The sequence below is a fragment of the Triticum urartu genome, chromosome 2 (assembly GCF_003073215.2).
Source record: "Triticum urartu cultivar G1812 chromosome 2, Tu2.1, whole genome shotgun sequence".
Taxonomy (NCBI): Eukaryota; Viridiplantae; Streptophyta; class Magnoliopsida; order Poales; family Poaceae; genus Triticum; species Triticum urartu.
The window spans coordinates 580,124,077-580,147,260 of NC_053023.1; positions in this window are offsets into that span (position 1 = coordinate 580,124,077).

Here is a 23,184-nt window from a genome sequence, read left to right on the forward strand (position 1 = left end):
TTTGCAGCCTAACAACATATGCATGTCTGAGTAGACGTATGTACGAGTGAATCTAGCTTGATTGATTTGATCTCTTTGCAGGGTCCTCGTGACAAGCAGAGTCCCCGCCGCCGTCGTCAGCCACACTAGCTTCGCTCGTGGCGTCCTCTGGCGGGATAGATAGACGAGAGGAGAGGGAAGGTTAGGCTGGGGTATGGCGGCGCCGCCTTTGTCGCCCAGGAAGAGCGATGCGGAGGCAAACGTTATTTTCGGACCGGTCACAGGTTGTATACATATGTTACAAGAGAAACATCACGCTTATGGAAGCAACCACCATAGGGCTAGTACGACCTGCTCCTAATCCTAATCTCCCCCAACTTCCACCGCCCCACTCTTCCTTGCCAACATCCACATGGCGACCTCACTTTTAATTCAGGCCGTAATAACAGACTCAACGGCCACAATCATGTCGAACACACGGCTGTTCCTCTCCAGCCATAACATTCTGAAGGTGCAGCAGATCGTCGAGTTGAGCTCCTTCTTGCGCTCCCCAGAAACCGTCGCCCTGAGCTGGGGCCACCAGTGTATGATCTCATCAACAACATGCAGAGCGAACCTGTGAAGTCTCCAAGACACAAGCGCCGAGAACCACACCCAACGGGGGAAAGACCAGCCAAGCAGGAGTTGGTTAGTGATAACCCACAAGTATAGGGGATCAATTGTAGCCTTTTTCGATAAGTAAGAGTGTCGAACCCAACGAGTAGCTAAAGCTATAATTAATATTCCCTTCAAGTTTTATCGACCACCGATACAACTCTATGCACACTTAACGTTCGCTTTACCTAGAACAAATATAAAACTACTTTGTATGTGTAGGGATAAGTTTGCAAGAATAAAACTAGGTTTACTTAGCGAGAATAAAACTACGAGTAATTTGCAAGATAATATAAGTTAGTTGTTTAGTAGAAAGATTTTTGTGACACAGGAGAATAATTTGTCCATAGGCAATCGATAACGAGACCGGTAATCATTATTGCAATTTTATGTAAGAGAAAGGCATGAGCTAACATACTTTCCGTACTTGGATCATATGCACTTATGATTGAAACTCTAGCAAGTATCCACAACTGCCAACTCGGGTATAAGCTTATGTCACTCTTGCCACCCACTATAAGAGAATCATGAACGTATTGCAACACCCTACAGTCGGAATCCCTCACGCTTGCGTGACACGGAGGGTACCATAGGACAGCACCAAAATAAAACATACAACTCAAACCAATCACGATCATCAATCAACCTATAGGACAAAAAGAATCTACTAAAACATAATAGGATGACCATGCATCATTGGGAAATAATATATAGCGTTGAGCACTATGTTTAAGTAGGGATTACAACAGGGAGAAGAGGTGTTACACCGCTGTGTAGAGGGGGAGAGAGTTGGTGTTGACGGCGGGGAAGTTGTTGGTGTAGATCGATGTCACGATGATTGCCTCAGCAGCGTTCCAGCGTCACCGGGAGAGAGAGGGAGAGAGAGCCCCTTCTTCTTATTCTTCCTTGTCCTCCCCTAGATGGGAGAGACCTCCCCCTCTGGTCCATGGCCGCCATGGCGGCGGAGGGGCAGGACCCCTTCGAGATTGGATCTCTCTCTGTTCTCTTCTATTTCGCATTTCTGTTTTCTAGCCCTTCACTGTTTCTTAAATTCCCGATGACCCGTAACTCCATTGGTCTAAAATTTTAAGGGGATTTTTATCCATAAATTATCTTTCTTGCGGGGAAAGAAGGGGGTTAACCGACTTACGAGGTGCTCACCAGCCACCATGGCGCGGCCACCCCCTGGTTGCGCCCTGGTGCCTCGTGGCCACCTCGAACACCGTCTTGCATTGATTCTTCTTCCAAAAAACATATATTCCTAAATAAATCTCCATAAATTTTTACCGTGTTTGTACTTTGTTTGATATGGATATTCTACGAAACAAAAAACATGCAACAAACAGAAACTAACAGTGGGCATTGGATCAATATGTTAGTCCCAACAAACATGCAACTCGTTCTCGAGTAGGTAAATGATAAAAAAATATTTTTATGTGGAATGCTACCTAGCATAATCTTGATCATATAATCTAATCATGGCATGAATATTAAGACACGAGTGATTCAAAGCAATAGTCTATAATTTTCCATAAAGACATCAATACTCAGGCATCCCAACAAACAATCATGTCTTTCAAAATATCAATGCTAAAGAACGTTATCCCTACAAAATCATATAGCCTTGTCATGCTCCATCTTCTTAGTATAAAGTATTTATCATGCACAACCCCGATGACAAGCTGAGCAATTGGTTCATATTTTTTAACGCGCTTCAACCTTTTCAACCCCCATGCAATACATGAGCGCAAGCCATGGATATAGTACTATGGGTGGAACAGAATATGGTGGTAGAGATTAATGTAGAGAAGACAAAAAAGGAACAAAGTCTCACATCGACGCAGCTAATCAATGGGCTATGGAGATGCCCATCAATTGATGTCAATGTGAGGAGTAGGGATTGCCATGCAACAGATGCACCTAGAGCTATAAGTGTATGAAGGCTCAGTATGAAAACTAAGTGGGTGTGCATTCAACTTGCTTGCTCAAGACCTCGGTCATTTGAGGAAGCCTATCATTGAAATATACAAGCCAAGTTCTATAATGAAAAATTGCCACTAGTATATGAAAGTGACAGCATAGGAGACTCACTATACAAAAAACATGGTCTATTCTGAAGCACAAGTGCGGTAAAAGGATAGTAACATTGCCCCTTCTCTCTTTTTCTCTCATTTTTTGTTTTCTATTTTTGTTTTCTTTTTTTGTTGGGCTCTTTTTGCCTTTTTTTTCTTTTTGTCCGGAGTCTCATCCCGACATTTGGGGGAATCATGGTCTCCATCATCCTTTCGTCACTGGAATAATGCTCTAATAATGAATATGATGATTATCACACTTCTATTTACTCACAACTCAAAATTACAACTCGATACCAGAACAAAATATGACTCTATATGAATGCCTTTGGCGGTGTACTAGGATGTGTAATGATCTAGCATGGCAAAGATATAAAAAAACGGACAAGCATTGAAAATGTCATGCTAACTATCTTACGATCATGTAAAGCAATATAATAATGAATGCTCAAGTCATGTATATGATGATGGAAGTTGCATGGCAATATATCTCGGAAGGGCTATGGAAATGCCATAATAGGTAGTTATGATGGCTGTTTTGAGGAAGATATAAGGAGGCTTATGTGTGATAGAGCGTATAATATCACGGGGTTTGGATGCACCGGTGAAGTTTCCACCAACTCTCGAGGTGAGAAATGGCAATGCAAGGTACCGAAGAGGCTAGCAAACTGCGGAAAGGTAAGAGTGCGTTTAATCCATGGACTCACATTAGTCACAAAGAACTCACATACTTATTGTGAGAGTTTATTAGCCCTCGAAGCAAAGTACTATTACGCATGCCCCTAGGGGCATATATTGGTAGGGAAATACCATCGCTCGTCCCCAACCGCCACTCATAAAGAAGATAATCAATAATAAATCATGCTCCAACTTCTTAGCATAACGAGAGACTATACGTGCATTCTTCGGGAATCACAAACCTTAACACCAATATTCTTACTAAACCACAATCATTCACTAGTACCTCACACATATTACCATCCTTATATCACAAAACTATTGCAAGGAATCAAACATATCATATTCAGTGATCTACAAGTTTTATGTAGGATTTTATGACTAACCATGTGAATGACCAATTCCTGTTGACTCTCTAAATAGATATAAGTAAAGCATGAGAGTTTAATTCTTTGTACAAATAACGTGTCCATGCTCTAACAAATATAAGTGAGGCTAAAGAGCATTCTACAAATAACGGTTTTTCTATAAGTAGAGAAACAGACATCCAAACTTCAAATGATATAAGTGAAGCACATGAAGCATTCTATAAAGCCATACTCAAAAGATATAAGTGAAGTGCAAACAACATTATATACATCAACCAAGGACTATCTCATACCAGCATGGTACATTATTAGAAGAAAAATAAGAAGTACATGACACTCCAAGAATTTACTCATAACATGTGAACAAAATAAAAACCGAGACATATCGATAATTGTTGAATAAAGATGGGACACCTTCCGGGCATCCCCAAGCTTAGACGCTTGAGTCTCCTTGAATATTTACCTAGGGTGCCTTGGGAATCCCCAAGCTCGATCTCTTGCCTCTCCTCATTCTCCTCATACAGATACCTCCTCGATCTTCAAGCACTTCTGATACGTCTCCAACGTATCTATAAATTTTTACTGTTCCATGCTATTATATATTCTGTTTTGGCTGTTTAATGGGCTTATTTATACACTTTTATATTATTTTTGGGACTAACCTATTAACCGGAGGCCCAACCCAAATTGCTGTTTTTGCCTATTTCAGTGTTTCGCAGAAAAAGAATATCAAACGGAGTCCAAACGGAATGAAGCCTTTTGGAGCATGATTTTTGGAACAAACGTGATCAAGAGGACTTGGAGTGGACGTCAAGCAATCAACGAGGAGGCCACGAGGCAGGGGGCGCGCGCCCTCCACCCTCATGGTTCCACCGACCTACTTCTTCCTCCTATATATACCCACGTACCCCCAAACGATCAAAAACGGAGCCAAAACCCTAATTCCACCGCCGCAACTTTCTGTATCCATGAGATCCCATCTTGGGGCCTTTTCGGCGCTCCGCCGGAGGGGGCATCGATCACGGAGGGCTTCTACATCAACATAGCCTCTCCGATGAAGTGTGAGTAGTTTACCTCAGACCTACGGGTCCATAGTTAGTAGCTAGATGGCTTCTTCTCTCTTTTTGGATCTCAATACAAAGTTCTCCCGCTCTCTTGGAGATCTATTCGATGTAATCTTCTTTTGCGGTGTGTTTGTTGAGATCGATGAATTGTGGGTTTATGATCAAGTTTATCTATGAATAATATTTGAATCTTCTCTGAATTCTTTTATGTATGATTGGTTATCTTTGCAAGTCTCTTCGAATTATCCATTTGGTTTGGCCAACTAGATTGGTAGTTCTTGCCATGGGAGAAGTGCTTAGCTTTGGGTTCGATCTTGTGGTGTCCTTTCCCAGTGACAGAAGGGGCAGCAAGGCACATATTGCATCGTTGCCATCGAGGATAAGAAGATGGGGTTTATTTCATATTGCATGAATTTATCTCTCCACATCATGTCATCTCGCTTAAAGCGTTACTCTGTTCTTAACTTAATACTCTAGATGCATGCTGGATAGTGGTCGATGAGTGGAGTAATAGTAGTAGATGCAGAATTGTTTCGGTCTACTTGTCACGGACGTGATGCCTATATACATGATCATGCCTAGATATTCTCATAACTATGCTCAATTCTGTCAATTGCTCAACACTAATTTGTTCACCCACCGTAGAATACTTATGCTCTTGAGAGAAGCCACTAGTGAAACCTATGGCCCCGGGTCTATCTTTATCATATCAATCTCCTACTACTTAGTTAAATACTTTGCTATTTACTTTGCCTTTATTTTACTTTGCATCTTTATCATAAAAATACCAAAAATATTATCTTATCATATCTATCAGATCTCACTCTCGTAAGTGGCCCTATACGGATTGATAACCCCTATTTGCGTTGGTTGCGAGGATTTATTTGTTTTGTGCAGGTGCGAGGGACTCGCGCGTAGGCTCCTACTGGATTGATACCTTGGTTCTCAAAAACTGAGGGAAATACTTACGCTACTTTGCTGCAGCATCCCTTCCTCTTCGGGGAAAACCAACGCAGTGCTAAAAGAGGTAGCAAGAAGGATTTCTGGTGCCGTTGCCGGGGAGGTCTTCGCAAAAGTCAACATACCAAGTACCCATCACATACCCTTATCTCCCGCATTACATTATTTGCCATCTGTCTCTCGTTTTCCTCTCCCCCACTTCACCCTTGTCGTTTTATTTTCCCCCTCTCTCTCTATCCTCCCTCTATTTGCCTCTTTTTGTCCGCTTGCTTTTTGTTTTCTTGTGTGTTAGTTTGCTTACTTGTCGTTATGGCTATTCCCTTATCTTCTCCGTTGTCTCCCGAGAATGAAATTCTAAATTTTAAGCAAAGGGAGGGTGAAAATCTAAAAGATGCTTGGTATAGAATTTGCAATGCTCAAAATAAATCTACTAGGAAGCAATCTACTACCATTCTCCTTGGCAATTTTTATGTAGGCATTACTCCTTGGCACTGTTATGTTCTTGATACTATTACCGGAGGGAACTTTTTGGGTAGCCATACTTTTGATTCATATAATGCTATGTTAGATTTATTTGGCTCACCCCCTCTCTTGGTTAATGGAACTATTTTAACTTTGGAGCATGTAATGCAAAGGCTTGAGATTATTGAAAATAAGGTTGCTACCGTAGAGTTAATAGAAAATTTGGATAAAAATATCCACAGCCGAATCTCTCAATATGGATCTAAAGTAGGAGTTACTTTGAAAGATATTAAAGAGAAGGAACCCATAGTTAATGGGAGAATAAATCATGATTCCGTTAGGATCGATAAACTTGAGAATATTATTACCAACTTGGGAACCGCTTTTTCTTCTGTAAAGAATACTCCGAGTCCCTCCACTAAAGTTGCCAAACTTATGTACGTTCCTAAAAATAAGGGTGAATCATCTAGTAAGGAAAATGCGGATCTCAAATCTATAAGTGTTCATCCCAATCTTTTTGCTATCATTAAGGAACCATTTGTTACAAATGAATTTTTAGATCTTGTGCCTAAAAGCTTAATAATTAATAAAAAGAAAGAAATTCCTAAAGATGTTAGATGCCTCGTTGAAGAATTGCCTGCCAAAGATGGCAATACCTAGATCTATTCTTGCTTGTTATGCCTAGCTAGGGGCGTTAAACGATAGCGCTTGTTGGGAGGCAACCCAATTTTATTTTTATTCCTTACTTTTTGCTCCTGTTTAGTAATAAATAAATTATATAGCCTCTTTTTTGGTTGTGTTTTTTGTGTTTAATTAGTGTTTGTGCCAAGTAGAACCGTTGGGAAGACTTGGGGAAAGTCTTGTTGAACTTGCTGTAAAAAACAGAAACTTTAGCGCTCACGAGAACTGCTGTCATTTTTATTTGGAAAGTTCTATTTAGTTAATTATTTTTGCAGATGATTAATAGATAAATTCCTCACGTCCAGCAATTTATTTTAGAATTTTTGGGGTTCCATATCTAGCGCTAGATACAGATTACTACAGACTGTTCTGTTTTTGACAGATTCTGTTTTTCGTGTGGTGTTTGCTTATTTTGATGAATCTATGGCTAGTAAAATAGTTTATAAACCATAGAGAAGTTGGAATACAGTAGGTATAACACCCATATAAATAAAGAATGAGTTCATTACAGTACCTTGAAGTGGTCTTTTGTTTTCTTTCGCTAACGGAGCTCACGAGATTTTCTACTTTAAGTTTTGTGTTGTGAAGTTTTCAAGTTTTGGGTAAAGATTTGATGGATTATGGAACAAGGAGTAGCAAGAGCCTAAGCTTGGGGATGCCCATGGAACCCCCAAGATAATCTAAGGACACCTAAAAGCCAAAGCTTGGGGATGCCCCGGAAGGCATCCCCTCTTTCGTCTACTTCTATTGGTAACTTTACTTGGAGCTATATTTTTATTCTCCACATGATATGTGTTTTGCTTGGAGCGTATTGTATGATTTGAGTCTTTGCTTGTTAGTTTACCACAATCATCCTTGCTGTACACACCTTTTGATAGAGCCATACATGATTTGGAATTTGTTAGAATACTCTATGTGCTTCGCTTATATCTTTTGAGTTATATAATTTTGCTCTAGTGCTTCACTTATATCTTTTAGAGCACGGTGGTGGATTTGTTTTATAGAAACTATTGATCTCTCATGCTTCACTTAGATTATTTTGAGAGTCTTAATAGCATGGTAATTTGCTTAAAATCCTAATATGCTTGGTATGCAAGATTAATAATAAAACTTTCTTATGAGTGTGTTGAATACTAAGAGAAGTTTGATGCTTGATGATTGTTTTGAGACATGGAGGTAATAATATCAAAGTCGTGCTAGTTGAGTAGTTGTGAAATTGAGAAATACTTGTGTTGAGGTTTGCAAGTCCCGTAGCATGCACATATGGTAAACATTATGCAACAAATTTGAAACATGAGGTGTTATTTGATTGTCTTCCTTATGAGTGGCGGTCGGGGACGAGCGATGGTCTTTTCCTACCAATCTATCCCCCTAGGAGCATGCGCGTAGTACCGAGGTTTTTGATTGACTTGTAGATTTTTGCAATAAGTATGTGAGTTCTTTATGACTAATGTTGAGTCCATGTATTATACGCACTCTCACCCTTCCATCTTTGCTAGCCTCTTCGGTACCGTGCATTGCCCTTTCTCGCATTGAGAGTTGGTGCAAACTTCACCGGTGCATCCAAACCCCGTGATATGATACGCTCTTTCACACATAAACCTCCTTATATCTTCCTCAAAACAGCCACCATGCCTACCTATTATGGCATTTCCATAGCCATTCCGAGATATATTGCCATGCAACTTTCCATCATTCCGTTCATCATGACACATTCATCATTGTCATATTGCTTAGCATGGTCATGTAGTTGACATAGTATTTGTGGCAAAGCCACCGTTCATAATTCTTTCATACATGTCACTCTTGGTCCATTGCATATCCCGGTACACCGCCGGAGGCATTCATATAGAGTCATCTTTGTTCTAGTATCGAGTTGTAATCATTGAGTTGTAAATAAATAGAAGTGTGATGATCATCATTTTCTAGAGCATTGTCCCAAGTGAGGAATATATTTAAAAAAGGTCATAAAAAAGAGAAGGACCAAAAAAGAGAAAGGCCATAAAAAATAGAAAAGGCCCCCAAAAAGAGAAAAAAAATGAGAGAAAAAGAGAGAAGGGACAATGTTACTATCCTTTGCCACACTTGTGCTTCAAAGTAGCACCATGATCTTCATAGTAGAGAGTCTCTCATGTTATCACTTTCATATACTAGTGGGAATTTTTCGTTATAGAACTTGGCTTGTATATTCCAACAATGGGCCTCCTAAAGTGCCCTAGGTCTTCGTGAGCAAGCAAGTTGGATGCACACCCACTAGTTTCTTTTGTTGAGCTTTCATACATTTATAGCTCTAGTGCATCCGTTGCATGGCAATCCCTACTCCTTGCATTAACATCAATTGGTGGGCATCTCCATAGCCCATTGATTAGCCTCATTGATGTGAGACTTCCTCCTTTTTTGTCTTCTCCACATAACCCCCCTCATTATATTCTATTCCACCTATACTGCTATGTCCATGGCTCGCGCTCATATATTGCGTGAAAGTTTATAGGTTTGAGATTACTAAAGTATGAAACAATTGCTTGTTTTGTCATCGGGGTTGTGCATGATGATAGCATTCTTGTGTGATGAAAATAAAACATGACTAAACCATATGATTTTGTAGGGATGAACTTTCTTTGGCCATGTTATTTTGAGAAGACACAATTGCTTAGTTAGTATGCTTGAAGTATTATCATTTTTATGTCAATGTGAACTTTTGTCTTGAATCTTTCGGATCTGAATATTCATACCACAATTAATAAGAATTACATTAAAATTATGCCAAGTAGCACTCCGCATCAAAAATTCTATTTTTATCATTTACCTACTCAAGGACGAGCAGGAATTAAGCTTGGGGATGCTTGATACGTCTCCAACGTATCTATAATGTTTGATTGCTCCATGCTATATTATCTACTGTTTTGGACATTATTGGGCTTTATTATCCACTTTTATATTATTTTTGGGACTAACCTATTAACCGGAGGCCCAACCCAGAATTGCTGTTTTTTTGCCTGTTTTAGGGTTTCGAAGAAAAGGAATATCAAACGGAGTCCAAACGTAATGAAACCTTCGGGAACGTGATTTTCTCATCGAATACAACTCAGGAGACTTGGACCCTACGTCAAGACACGTAACAGGAGGCCACGAGGTAGGGGGCGCGCCTACCCCCCACCCCCCCACCCCCAGGCGCGCCCTCCACCCTTGTGGGCCCCCTGTTGCTCCACCGACGTACTTCTTCCTCCTATATATACCCACGTACCCCCAAAAGATCAGAAACGGAGCCAAAACCTTAATTACACCGCCGTAACTTTCTGTATCCACGAGATCCCATCTTGGGGCCTGTTCCGGAGCTCCACCGGAGGGGGCATCGATCACGGAGGGCTTCTTCATCAACACCATAGCCCCTCCGATGAAGTGTGAGTAGTTTACCTCAGACCTACGGGTCCATAGTTTGTAGCTAGATGGCTTATTCTCTCTTTTTGGATCTCAATACAATGTTCTCCCCCTCTCTTGTGGAGATCTATTCGATGTAATCTTCTTTTTGTGGTGTGTTTGTTGAGACCGATGAATTGTGGGTTTATGATCAAGTCTATCTATGAATAATATTTGAATCTTCTCTGAATTCTTTTATGTATGATTGGTTATCTTTGCAAGTCTCTTCGAATTATCAGTTTGGTTTGGCCTACTAGATTGATCTTTCTTGCAATGGGAGAAGTGCTTAGCTTTGGGTTCAATCTTGCGGTGTCCTTTCCCAGTGACAGTCAGGGCAGCAAGGCATGTATTGTATTGTTGCCATCGAGGATAAAAAGATGGGGTTTTCTTCATATTGCATGAGTCTATCCCTCTACATCATGTCATCTTGCTTAAGGCGTTACTCTGCTTTTAACTTAATACTTTAGATGCATGCTGGATAGCGGTCGATGAGTGGAGTAATAGTAGTAGATGCAGGCAGGAGTCGGTCTACTTGTCTCGGACGTGATGCCTATATACATGATCATACCTAGATATTCTCATAACTATGCTCAGTTCTGTCAATTGCTCAACAGTAATTTGTTCACCCACCATAGAATACTTATGCTCTCGAGAGAAGCCACTAGTGAAATCTATGGCCCCCGGGTCTATCTTTATCATATCAATCTCCTACTACTTAGTTAATTACTTTGCTATTTACTTTGCCTTTATTTTACTTTGCATATTTATCATAAAAATACCAAAAATATTATCTTATCATATCTATCAGATCTCACTCTCGTAAGTGGCCCTATAGGGATTGACAACCCCTATTTGCGTTGGTTCTGAGGACTTATTTGTTTTGTGCAGGTGCGAGGGACTCGCGCGTAGCCTCCTACTGGATTGATACCTTGGTTCTCAAAAACTGAGGGAAATACTTACGCTACTTTGCTGCATCATCCCTTCCTCTTCGGGGAAAACCAACACAGTGCTAAAAGAGGTAGCATGCTCCTCTGATGAAACGTCAAATTTGGCGCCCACGGAGCCCCCAGGAGGAAGATAATAGAGAAGTCCTTTATCTGATGAACCGGATAAAAGCGCTGGCTCAATCAGGGTTGACAATAATCGGGGTTATGTCAATATGCATAATGCGGGGGGTGCAACCACTTCAATATCGAGGGCACCCCTTATGGTGTTTTAATGGGGAAGACGATGCCACCCGTTGCGGGCGCAAGGGACCGGACTCACCTGCTGCTTTAGCAAAAGTTCTGTCCGAGTTGTTCAAGGGAGAGGAAGAGGAGTTCATCCACACTAAACCACAGGATGGATTCTCCATGTAGAACCCTCCAAGCTGGGTGAGTTGTACCCTTTTCACTCTCAACCTTCCCGCACTCTTCATCATAGGTAATTACCTTGCCATTTCACGGCAGGAACTGCGAAAAGCGATAAAGGAGGTCAACAGCCCAGCTCCACAACCCGGGGACCCTGGCCGGGCCCTCGATCCCGGACTTGAAGAGGATCCGGACATATTCATGGAGCTGATAGACAGGCAATTCTATCAATTGAGTTGCGATGACGCCATGGTGGCCATAACGGCCGACTATCCGAGACTACTCCCTGCGTCGCACGTAAGAAAAACCAAAGTCCCAACTCCCAAAAAAGGATTCCCTTTTATGCACTTCACCTACCGTACACATATGGTGTCTTTACAGGGAAGGCCTTCGGGACGCCGTGCCGAACCTGCAACAACTTGCCAACAAGAGGCACCGAAGCCGGGTAGGAAAAAGGAAGGCGGTCAGGAAGGAAACGCCAGCACTGAGGTATAACACAAAACCTCATTCCGTGGTCGTCATCTTGCTTAAAATATAACGACATCCGTGTTTCCAAGAAAAAATGCCCGCCGAACTATATCCGGAGAGGCTGCCGATCACGCCTCGACCAGTCGGGCTCCAGGGCCGGACATAGAGGCGGAAGCTAACGCGAGGCAGACGTCGGATGTTCCTCCTACAGAGGATGCGGACAGACTATCCGCTATGAATTCCGAAGTGGAGAGGACCATGAATCACAGGCGTCGTCGGGCCGTACTCCATGACGCTTGTTTCTCACCAGAGGCATTTGATGCCTTCAATTCCGGAGATGCGTACATCCGTGCTGCTCAAAATGGTCTAGCCAGAGCCATGGATCAGTATGTAAGGGATATACGGGTAAGTAAATATGACGATTATATGTATTAGTAGCCCCTGAGACTTGAAACAGTTGACACAACTGATTTAAGGATCATTTATTTGAGTAGGTTCTTACGGAGAAGAATTCCCAATTATCTCAAGAGCTGGAAGAGTGCAAGGCCCAGCTAGAGGCCGTTGTTGCCGTGTTGAGGGAGTCCGAGAAGGGTCCCTCTGGTAACACATGTTTCCCTTGCAAAGAAGACAGGTACCAGGTAGTATGCAGCATGTATGCAAATCTAACAATAGATGTTGCAGGTGACCCTGGAGTGAGTCCGGAGGCCGTAGTGGTGAATGCGGCACATGTTGATCAACAGCTAAATGTTGGTGAGCGCGTGCTTACGCGAGTCAGGCAGGAGAAAAACAATCTCCAAGATGCCAATACCCGGCTGGGCGAGGAACTGAAAGATGTCCGGGCCCAGCTGGCGGACTCCGTAAAGGAGAATAAGCGGCTTCGGTGCGGCATTTTTAGTAAGTGCTTGAACGAACTGTTAAAGGAGTTTGGCGACGAAGCCGACTAACAGAGTTGTGTCTGCAGGTATGCTGACGGGTCGTCCCGCAGAAGAGATGCGGGTCTTCGGGTGATCTTCTACCAGAGCTCTCACAACTGCACGAGCAAGTTCGGCAGGTGATGCGGGGTATTGCCCAAGCCTTGTGGCCGTTCGCATCCCTACCGGGAGGCATGGGAGAGCTTGTAGAGAAGCTCAAGGGAGCATGGCGGCGCTTTCGATTATGGAATATATCAGCTTGCCCACAAGGTGCGAGGGAAGCCTAGGCTATGGTGAAGACGTGATACACCAAAGCAGCTGTTGGGCCTGTGGGGCCTGATGGGAAGGAGATCCCCGTCAGTTTAGTGTATGATGAAGTAGAATTAGCCGCAAAGTATTCACAACAGGATTGTAGGCTAGACAGCCTGTTGGATGGTATAGAAGAAGAATTGAATCAGTCTTAATGACTGTGTACTTCAAGTGACATATGTAATGTCCCTAGCCGGATTGTAAATCATTTGTCATGGCAGAACTTTTCGCTTCGACCTCTGGACCCGATAGTCCGGAGTGTATCCGAATACCTGCTCGGTTATATAAAAACCGGGGTATGCATGGAAACCAGGCGTAGGGGTCATAAGTGCTTGAAAAGACAAGTACCCAACTAGCTATGTTATATTACATGGGTAGTAAGGAACATCTTCCAGGGAGAATAGTTTCGTTAAGGGTTCCTTTCCCTGGGTACGCATGCCCTAATGTGCATGTCCGAACTGCGAAAAGGAACGCAGGTTGTAAACATCTGGGGGCACTTTTTTCAAATTAAATAAAAGTCATATTTTGTTCGCCGACCGAATATTCCCTTAAGAACGCTAGCTTTCGGCTTCACCCAGTCTGAGGTACACATCCGACTGACCCGGCAGTAACAATCGCAGAGGTGCTCCCCTTATGCCCTAGCCGAATTAACGGGAACGTAGGGCATAAATACAAGAGCCAGGCAACCCAGCTTGGCCAAAACTTAAGTCATAGTGATGCATATAATGGCGAAAAAAGGTACATGCGGAAGAATGACACATGTGCGGGACATAAAGCCCAGAAAATAATTATATTAAGCTTCTGTGTAAGAAGCCCCCAGGTATAATGAGCGCGGCAAGCGCGGCGCGATTGTGCAATCAAGACACAAGTTTAGCCTTTTAGGGTCGGGATTAGAAAAAAAAAGAGGAATAGAGGAAAAAACATATATGCAAAAAAATTGACGGGGGTGAGGAGACGAACATATAGTCCGGTGCTAGGCGTAGAATCTTCGGAGTCTAGCTGCGTTCCATGGGTTTGGCTCGATTCGATTATCCGATGCATCCCGCAGACGGTACGCTCCACCGGTTAGCACCTGGTCAATAATGAAGGGACCCTCCCATTTGGGCTTGAGCTTGTTCTTTTTCTTCTCCAGCAGTCGTAGAACTAGTTCGCCAACGTTGTAGGTTTTGGCCCATACTTCTCTGCTGTGATACCTTCGAGCCTGTTGTTGATAAAATGCGGAACGGGCCTTTGCCACGTCGCGCTCCTCCTCCAGGGCGTCCAAACTGTCCTGCCGATCGAGCTCGGCCTCTTTTTCTTCATACATGCACACTCGAGGTGAGTCATGAATTATGTCGCAAGGCAGAACCGCCTCTGCGCTGTACACCATAAAGAACGGTGTGTATCCGGTAGTGCGATTCGGCGTGGTCCGCAGCCCCCATAGTACGGAGTCGAGCTCCTCTACCCAGTTCGTGTTTGATTCCGTTAAGGACCGCACTAGTCTGGGTTTAATGCCGCTCATGATAAGACCACTTGCTCGCTCAACTTGATCGTTAGTTTGAGGGTGATAGACAGAAGCATAGTCGAGCTTGATGCCCATATTGCTGCACCAAAGTTTCACCTCATCGGCTGTAAAATTCGTGCCGTTATCAGTGATGATACTGTGGGGGCGCCATAATGGTGTACAACCCCAGATATGAAGTCTATCACCAGTCCGGATTCAGCCGTTTTGACAGGTTTGGCTTCTATCCATTTGGTGAATTTATCCACCATGACCAGTAAGTATTTTTTCTTATGGGTTTCCCCTTTAAGGGGTCCGACCATGTCAAGCCCCCAGACCGCGAAGGGCCAAGTGATGGGGATTGTTTGGAGGGCGGTGGGCGGCATATGGCTTTGGTTTGCAAAAAGCTGGCAACCGACGCAATGTTGGACCAGATGCTGCGCATCTGCCCGGACCGTCGGCAAATAAAAACCTATACGGAAGACCTTGCCTACAAGGGCCCGGGCTGCGGTGTGGTGGCCGTCGAGTCCGGCATGGATTTCTGCCAAAAGCTTCCACCCTTCCTCTTCGGAGATGCACCTTTGAAGGACTCCGGTAGTGCTTTTCTTATAAAGCTCTCCGTCGTGGACCTTGTAGGATTTAGATCGCCGCACTATGTAGCGTGCCTCATTTTGGTCTTCGGGTAGTTCCTGCCTGGTTAGGTAGGCCAGGAATGGCTCTATCCAGGGGGCGATGACGGCCATTATTACATGGGCTGAAGGTGTTATTTCAATGGCAGAGCCTCCGATTGTGTGAGAGTGTTCGGTATCCGGTGTTGTGACCTGGTCCGGGCTCTTATTGCCGGTGTCACCTTCCCATACCATGGATGGCTTAAACAGTTTTTCCAGGAAGATGTTAGGTGGGACAGGGTCGCGCTTAGCGCCGAGACAGGCGAGGATATCCGCTGCCTGATTATTTTCCCGGACCACATGGTGGAATTCAAGCCCCTCGAACCGAGCTGACATTTTGAGAACGGCGTTGCGATCTACCGCCATTTTCGGATCCTTGGCATCGAAGTCTCCATTTATTTGGGATATTGTGAGGTTTGAATCCCCATGCACCTCCAGGCGTTGAATGCCCATGGAAACTGCCATCCGGAGACCGTGCAATAGGGCCTTGTATTCGGCTGCATTATTGGAGTCTGTGTATAGTATTTGGAGTACGTATTGAACTGTATCTCTGGTGGGGGACGTCAGGACGACGCCAGCCCCCAGACCAGACAGCATTTTAGAGACGTCGGAGTGCATGATCCAATTGGAGTAAGCGCCGTACTCTTTAGGGAGTTCGGCTTCTGTCCATTCGGCGATGAAATCAGCCAGCACTTGCGACTTGATGGCTAGCCGTGGTTTGTATGTTATGTCAAACGGGAGGAGCTCGATGGCCCATTTGGCAATCCGGCCCATGGCATCGCAGTTGTTTATTATGTCGTCGAGTGGTACTTCAGAGGCCACCGTGATTGAACACTCTTGAAAGTAGTGTCGTAATTTCTGGGATGCCATGAATACCGCGTATGCTATCTTTTGGTAATGTGGGTACCGTGATTTGCATGGAGTGAGGATGGTAGATACATAGTATACCGGCTTTTGAAGCGGGAATTTATGTCCATCTGTCTCTCGTTCGACGACGAGCACTCCACTTACAACTTGGTGCGTTGCCGCTATATATAATAGCATTGGTTTGCCGACATTTGGCGCGGCCAAGATTGGGTTGGTGGCCAGGATGGCTTTTATGTCTTCCAATCTGGCCGTGGCTGCGTCCGTCCACTCTAGGTGTTCGGTGCGACGAAGAAGGCGATAAAGGGGGGTGCCTTTTCTCCTAATCGGGAGATAAAGCGGCTTAAGGCCACCACACATCCAGTTAACTTCTGTATTTGCTTGAGGTCGGTTGGGATAGCCAACTGCGACAGGGCTCGGATTTTACCCAGATTTGCTTCAATTCCTCTACTGGAGACGATGAAGCCCAGGAGCTTTCCGGTGGGTACGCCGAAAATGCATTTTTCCGGATTGAGCTTAATGTCGTATGTTCGGAGATTGGTGAACGTGAGCCTCAAGTTGTCTATTAAGGAGTCGACGTGTCTGGTTTTAATGACCACATCGTCTACGTATGCCTCCACTGTCTTGCCGATCTACTTTTCCAGACATGTCTGAATCATGCGTTGATATGTTGCGCCGGTGTTTTTGAGCACGAAGGGCATTGTGTTAAAACAGAAGGGGCCGTATGGAGTGATAAATGCCGTTGTGGCTTGATCGGACTCCGCCATCTTAATCTGATGGTAACCGGAGTATGCGTCGAGGAAGCACAATGATTCGTGTCCTGCAGTAGCGTCGACGATTTGATCAATGCGAGGGAGGGGGAAGGGATCCTTTGGGCAAGCCTTATTAAGGTCTTTAAAGTCGACACATAGGCGCCAGGATTTGTCCTTCTTTGGTACCATCACCAGGTTTGCCAGCCAGTCCGGATGTTTTATTTCTCTAATGAATCCGGCCTCCAATAGCTTGGCTAGCTCCTCTCCCATGGCTTGACGCTTAGGTTCAGAGAAACGCCGAAGAGTCTGCTTGACCGGCTTGAATCCTTTTAGAACATTAAGGCTATGCTCAGCCAATCTGCACGGGATTCCTGGCATGTCTGAAGGATGCCAGGCGAATATGTCCCAATTCTCGCGCAGAAACTCCCGTAGTGCGACGTCTACAGCGGGGTTTAACTGTGCCCCGATGGATGCTGTTTTTGTGTGATCCGTTGGATGGACTTGGAATTTGACTATTTTGTCCATTGGTTTAAAGGAGGTGGACTTGGATCTTTTGTCTAGTATCACATCGTCCCTGTCCACTGTGGAGCGCAGCGCGGTTAACTCCTCCGCCACAAGGGCTTCGGATAATGCCTCGAGGGCCAGTGCGGCTGTTTTGTTCTCGGCGTGGAGTGCTACGTCCGGATCACTAGCTAGAGTGATGATTCCACTGGGTCCGGGCATTTTGAGCTTCATGTACCCGTAATGGGGTATGGCTCAGAAAATCGTGAATGCCTCCCGCCCTCGAAGGGCGTGGTATCCGCTACTGAATGGGGCCACTTGGAATGTGATTTCTTCGGACCTATAGTTCTCCGGAGTGCCGAATACCACATCTAGTGTGATTTTCATAGCGCAACGTGCCTCCCGACTAGGGATAATTCCTCGGAAGGTCGTGCTACTTTGCTCTATACGGTTGCTGTCTATTCCCATTTTTTGAAGGGCCCCCTCGTAAATGAGGTTTAATCCGCTGCCGCCATCCATGAGCACTTTAGTGAGCCGAAAGTCATCCACAATTGGACTGAGGACCAAAGCAGCTGGTGCTCGGGTTGTTCGGAATTGAGGTTCGTCACTGGCATTGAAGGTTATAGTCGTGTCGCTCCATGGATTTATTGCTGTTATGTGGCAGACTTCAACGAGGCTGCGGAGTACTCGCTTACGCCTATTATTTGAGGCGAAGGCCACGAAGACTGTCAGTACTGTATTGTGACCCCCGAGGAGGTGTTCTGGGGTGTTTTGGATGAGGAGATCCTCACCGCTTTTGGCCACCTGCCGGAGTACCCAACATGCTCTAAGGCTATGTGTTGGTATGGCACCCGCTGTACTATGAATTTTGCAGGGCCCGTTAAGCCATCACTCCAATATGGTTCCACGCCATGTAGTGGGATTTTGTTTCTTTATAATTGAGTCGGGCGACTTATGAGAGTGCACCCTTTTAGTTTGGACTGCGGGTTTTGACAGGGCCGGATTATCCCAGAATTGTGTTTGGGTTTTCCAGGCGCTTTCCATCGCATAGTATTTCCTTACTATGGCCGCCAAGTCGGCGAAGTGTGTAATGTCGGGGCGACTTATGGCGTTGAGGATCCCCTTGTCCGTGCAATTGTTACAAAAGAACGAAATTGCGTCTTCCTCACGACAGTCCTTGACCTTGTTCATTAAAAGGAGGAATCTGGCCCAATAGTGATGTACTGTTTCTTGGGGCGCTTGCCTAATGTGGGAAAGATCATTTGTATCTGGGTGGGTGGGTGGATTTAAGTCCAGACCTTGACCCAATCTGAGATCCCGGGGCTGGGGAGTTTCTGATCTTGGGAGTTCAGACTCCGGGATGTTGCTCCGTGGGTTCGGTATGCGACCTAGTTCCAGGTTCAGGGTTAGGGAGATGTCCTCCCGTGAGCGAGTATCCGGCTCGGAGAGCTCGGGAATCTGGACATAGTTCGTCCTCAGGATAGAGGGAGAAACGCTGCATTGTTCCTCCACCACCACTATTTGATGGGTGACCAGCGGAGAGTTAATCTCCCTTTGGTCGGGTTTAAGCCCGATCCGATCGTAGTTCGTAGCGACTCCCAGAGCGGCGATGTGATCCAAGAGCCTGTTCAAAGGGGAGAGCTCCATTGGATCCATCTACTCGGCGAATTTTGGGCCGATGTGGAGGCTATTTTCGATGACCCGAGAAGTCATCGTTGGCGCAGCGGCCGAGCGGGCGGTCATGACGAAGCCGCCTAGTCGGAGAGTTTGGCCTATAGCCAGGGCTCCCCCTGAAGTGATGTTGTTTTTGACAACGGGATGAGCCATCCCCCTCTATGATGATGACATAGTGGAACTCTCAATGAAAGCACCAATGTCGGAGTCAAAACCGGCGGATCTCGGGTAGGGGGTCCCGAACTGTGCGTCTAAGGTGGATGGTAACAGGAGGCAGGGGACATGATGTTTACCCAGGTTCGGGCCCTCTTGATGGAGGTAATACCCTACGTCCTGCTTGATTGTTCTTGATGATATGAGTATTACAAGAGTTGATCTACCATGAGATCGTAGAGGCTAAAACCCTAGAAGCTAGCCTATGGTATGATTGTATGTTGTCCTACGGACTAAACCCTCCGGTTTATATAGACACCGGAGGGGGCTAGGGTTACACAAGGTCGGTTAGAAGGGAGGAGATATACATATCCGTATTGCCTAGCTTGCCTTCCACGCCAAGTAGAGTCCCATTCGGACACGGGACAAAGTCTTCAATCTTGTATCTTCATAGTCCAACAGTCCGGCCAAAGGATATAATCCGGCTGTCCGGAGACCCCCTAATCCAGGACTGCCTCATCCAAGCTATTATATTATCTGTTTTGGATGTTTAACGGGCTTTAATATAACTTTATATATTATTTTTGGGACTAACCTACCAACCAAAGGCCTAGTGCAAATTGCTGTTTTTTGCCTATTTCAGTGTTTCGTAGAAAAGGAATACCAAACGGAATGAAACCTTCGGGAGAGTTATTTTTGGAACAAACGTGATCCAGGAGACTTTGGGTGGACGTCAAGAAAGAAGCGAGGAGGCCACATGAGGCAGGAGGGCACGCCCCAGGGGGGTGGGCGCGCCCCCACCCTCGTGGGCCCCTCGCAGCTCTACCGACCTACTTCTTCCTCCTATATATACCCATATACCCCGAAAACATCCAAGAGCACCACGAAACCCTATTTTCACTGCCGCAACCTTCTATACCCGTGAGATCCCATCTTGGGCCCTTTTCCGGCGCTCCGCCGGAGGGGGAATCGATCACGGAGGGCTTCTACATCAACACCATAGCCTCTCCGATGATGTGTGAGTAGTTTACCACAGACCTTCGGGTCCATAGTTATTAGCTAGATGGCTTCTTCTCTCTCCTTGGATCTCAATACAAAGTTCTCGATTCTCTTGGAGATTTGTTTGATGTAATTCTTTTTGCGGTGTGTTTGTCGAGATCCGATGAATTGCGGGTTTATGATCAAGATTATCTATGAACAATATTTGATTCTTCTCTAAATTCTTTTATGCATGGTTTAATATCTTTGCAAGTCTCTTTGAATTATCAGTTTGGTTTGGCCTACTAGATTGATCTTTCTTGCAATGGGAGAAGTGCTTAGCTTTCGGTTCAATCTTGCGGTGTCCTTTCCCGGTGACAGCAGGGGCAGCAAGGCACGTATTGTATTGTTGCCATCGAGGATAAAAGGATGGGGTTTATATCATATTGCTTGAGTTTATCCCTCTACATCATGTCATCTTGCCTAATGCGTTACTCTGTTCTTATGAACTTAATACTTTAGATGCATGCTGGATAGCGGTCGATGTGTGGAGCAACAGTAGTAGATGCAGAATCGTTTTGGTCTACTTGTCTCGGATGTGATGCCTATATACATGATCATGCCTAGATATTATCATAAATATGCACTTTTCTATCAATTGCTCGACAGTAATTTGTTCACCCACCATAGAATTTGCTATCTTGAGAGAATCCTCTAGTGAAACCTATGGCCCCCGAGTCTATCTTCCATCATATTATTTTCATATCAACTTGCTATTTCTATCATAGTTTATTTTGCTATCTTTATTTTCCAATCTATACCATAAAAAATACCAAAAATATTTATCTTATTATCTCTATCAGATCTCACTTTCGCAAGTGACCGTGAAGGGATTGGCAACCCCTTTATCGCATTGGTTGCGAGGTTCTTGTTTGTTTGTGCAGGTATTAGGCGACTTGCGTGTTACCTCCTACTGGATTGATACCTTGGTTCTCAAAAACTTAGGGAATTACTTACGCTACTTTGCTGCATCACCCTTTCCTCTTCAAGGGAAAACCAACGCATGCTCAAGAGGTAGCATGCTTTTATAAAGTTATAAAACAAAAAAATATAGAGGGGAATCTAAAAAAATCAAAAAGAGAAGTGATTGGAAGGTTATGGCATTGGAGAAGTGAGGGTCGACCTTGAACACTTGTGTTCATGCTCATGGAAACAATATAGACTTTTTCATGGAAGATTCTCACAAAAATAATTACCCCCTGTACAAATTCATTGTATTATAAAAATAATGTGCCAAGATTTGCCTTTACGATGTTGAATTGCTTGTTTGGTATGTGAAGTGCAAAAACAGAAACTTTGGTTGTAGGCGTGAATTTACATTTTTTTTCTGGAATGTCAAAAGTTTCTGAAATTTTTACACGGTACTTCTATGCAAATTGTTTATTTTTTCCTAATTTTTCAGAATTATTTGAGTTACAGTAGTATATGCACCATCTGGATCTTTACAGATTGTCTTGTTTTCATAGATTGCTGTTATGGTTTTGTTATTTGCTGATGTTTGAAATCTCGTTGAGCCCCATTGACTTGGGAGCCATAGAATTGTAATAGAATAAATTGGGTAATGTTTGATTGTAATTATACAATAATTTTATAGCAAGACATGATGGGATTTGATGTTATATGTACTAACCCCTCTAATAAAAAGTTCGGTTGAGTTTTGTGTGGATGAAGCTGCTACCACTTGAGCATGCGTTGGTTTTCCCTTGAAGACGAAAGGGTGATGCAGCAAAGCAGCATAAGTATTTCCCTCAGTTTTTTAGAACCAAGGCATCAATCCAGTAGGAGACCACGCGCGAGTCACCTCGTACCTACACAAACAAATAAGTACCTCGCAACCAACGCGATAAAAGGGTTGTCAATCCCTTCTCGGCCACTTGCAAGAGTGAGATCTGATAGAGATAATATTAATAATATAAATACTTTTGGTATTTTTATGATATAGATTGAAAGTAAATATTGCAAAATAAAATAGATTGGAAACTTGTATGATGGAGAATAGACCTGGGGGCCATAGGTTTCACCAGTGGTTTCTCTCAAGATAGCATAAGTATTACGGTGGGTGAACAAATTACTGTTGAGTAATTGATAGAAAAGCGAATAATTATGAGAATATCTAGGTATGATCATGTATATAGGCATCACGTCTGTGACAAGTAGACCGACTCCTGCCTACATCTACTACTATTACTCCACACATCGACCGCTATCCAGCATGCATCTAGAGTATTAAGTTCATAAGAACAGAGTAACACTTTAAGAAAGATGACATGATGTAGAGGGATAAACTCATGCAATATGATATAAACCCCATCTTTTTATCCTCGATGTCAACAATACAATACGTGTCGTTTCCCTTTCTGTCACTAGGATCGAGCACCGCAAGATTGAACCCAAAGCTAAGCACTTCTCCCATTGCAAGAAAGATCAATCTAGTAGGCCGAACCAAACTGATAATTCGAAGAGACTTGCAAAGATAACCAATCATACATAAAAGAATTGAGAAGATTCAAATATTGCTCATAGATAATCTTGATCATAAATCCACAATTCATCGGATCTCAACAAACACACCGCAAAAGAAGATTACATCGAATAGATCTCCAAGAGAATCGAGGAGAACTTTGTATTGAGATCCAAAAAGAGAGAAGAAGCCATCTAGCTAATAACTATGGACCCGAAGGT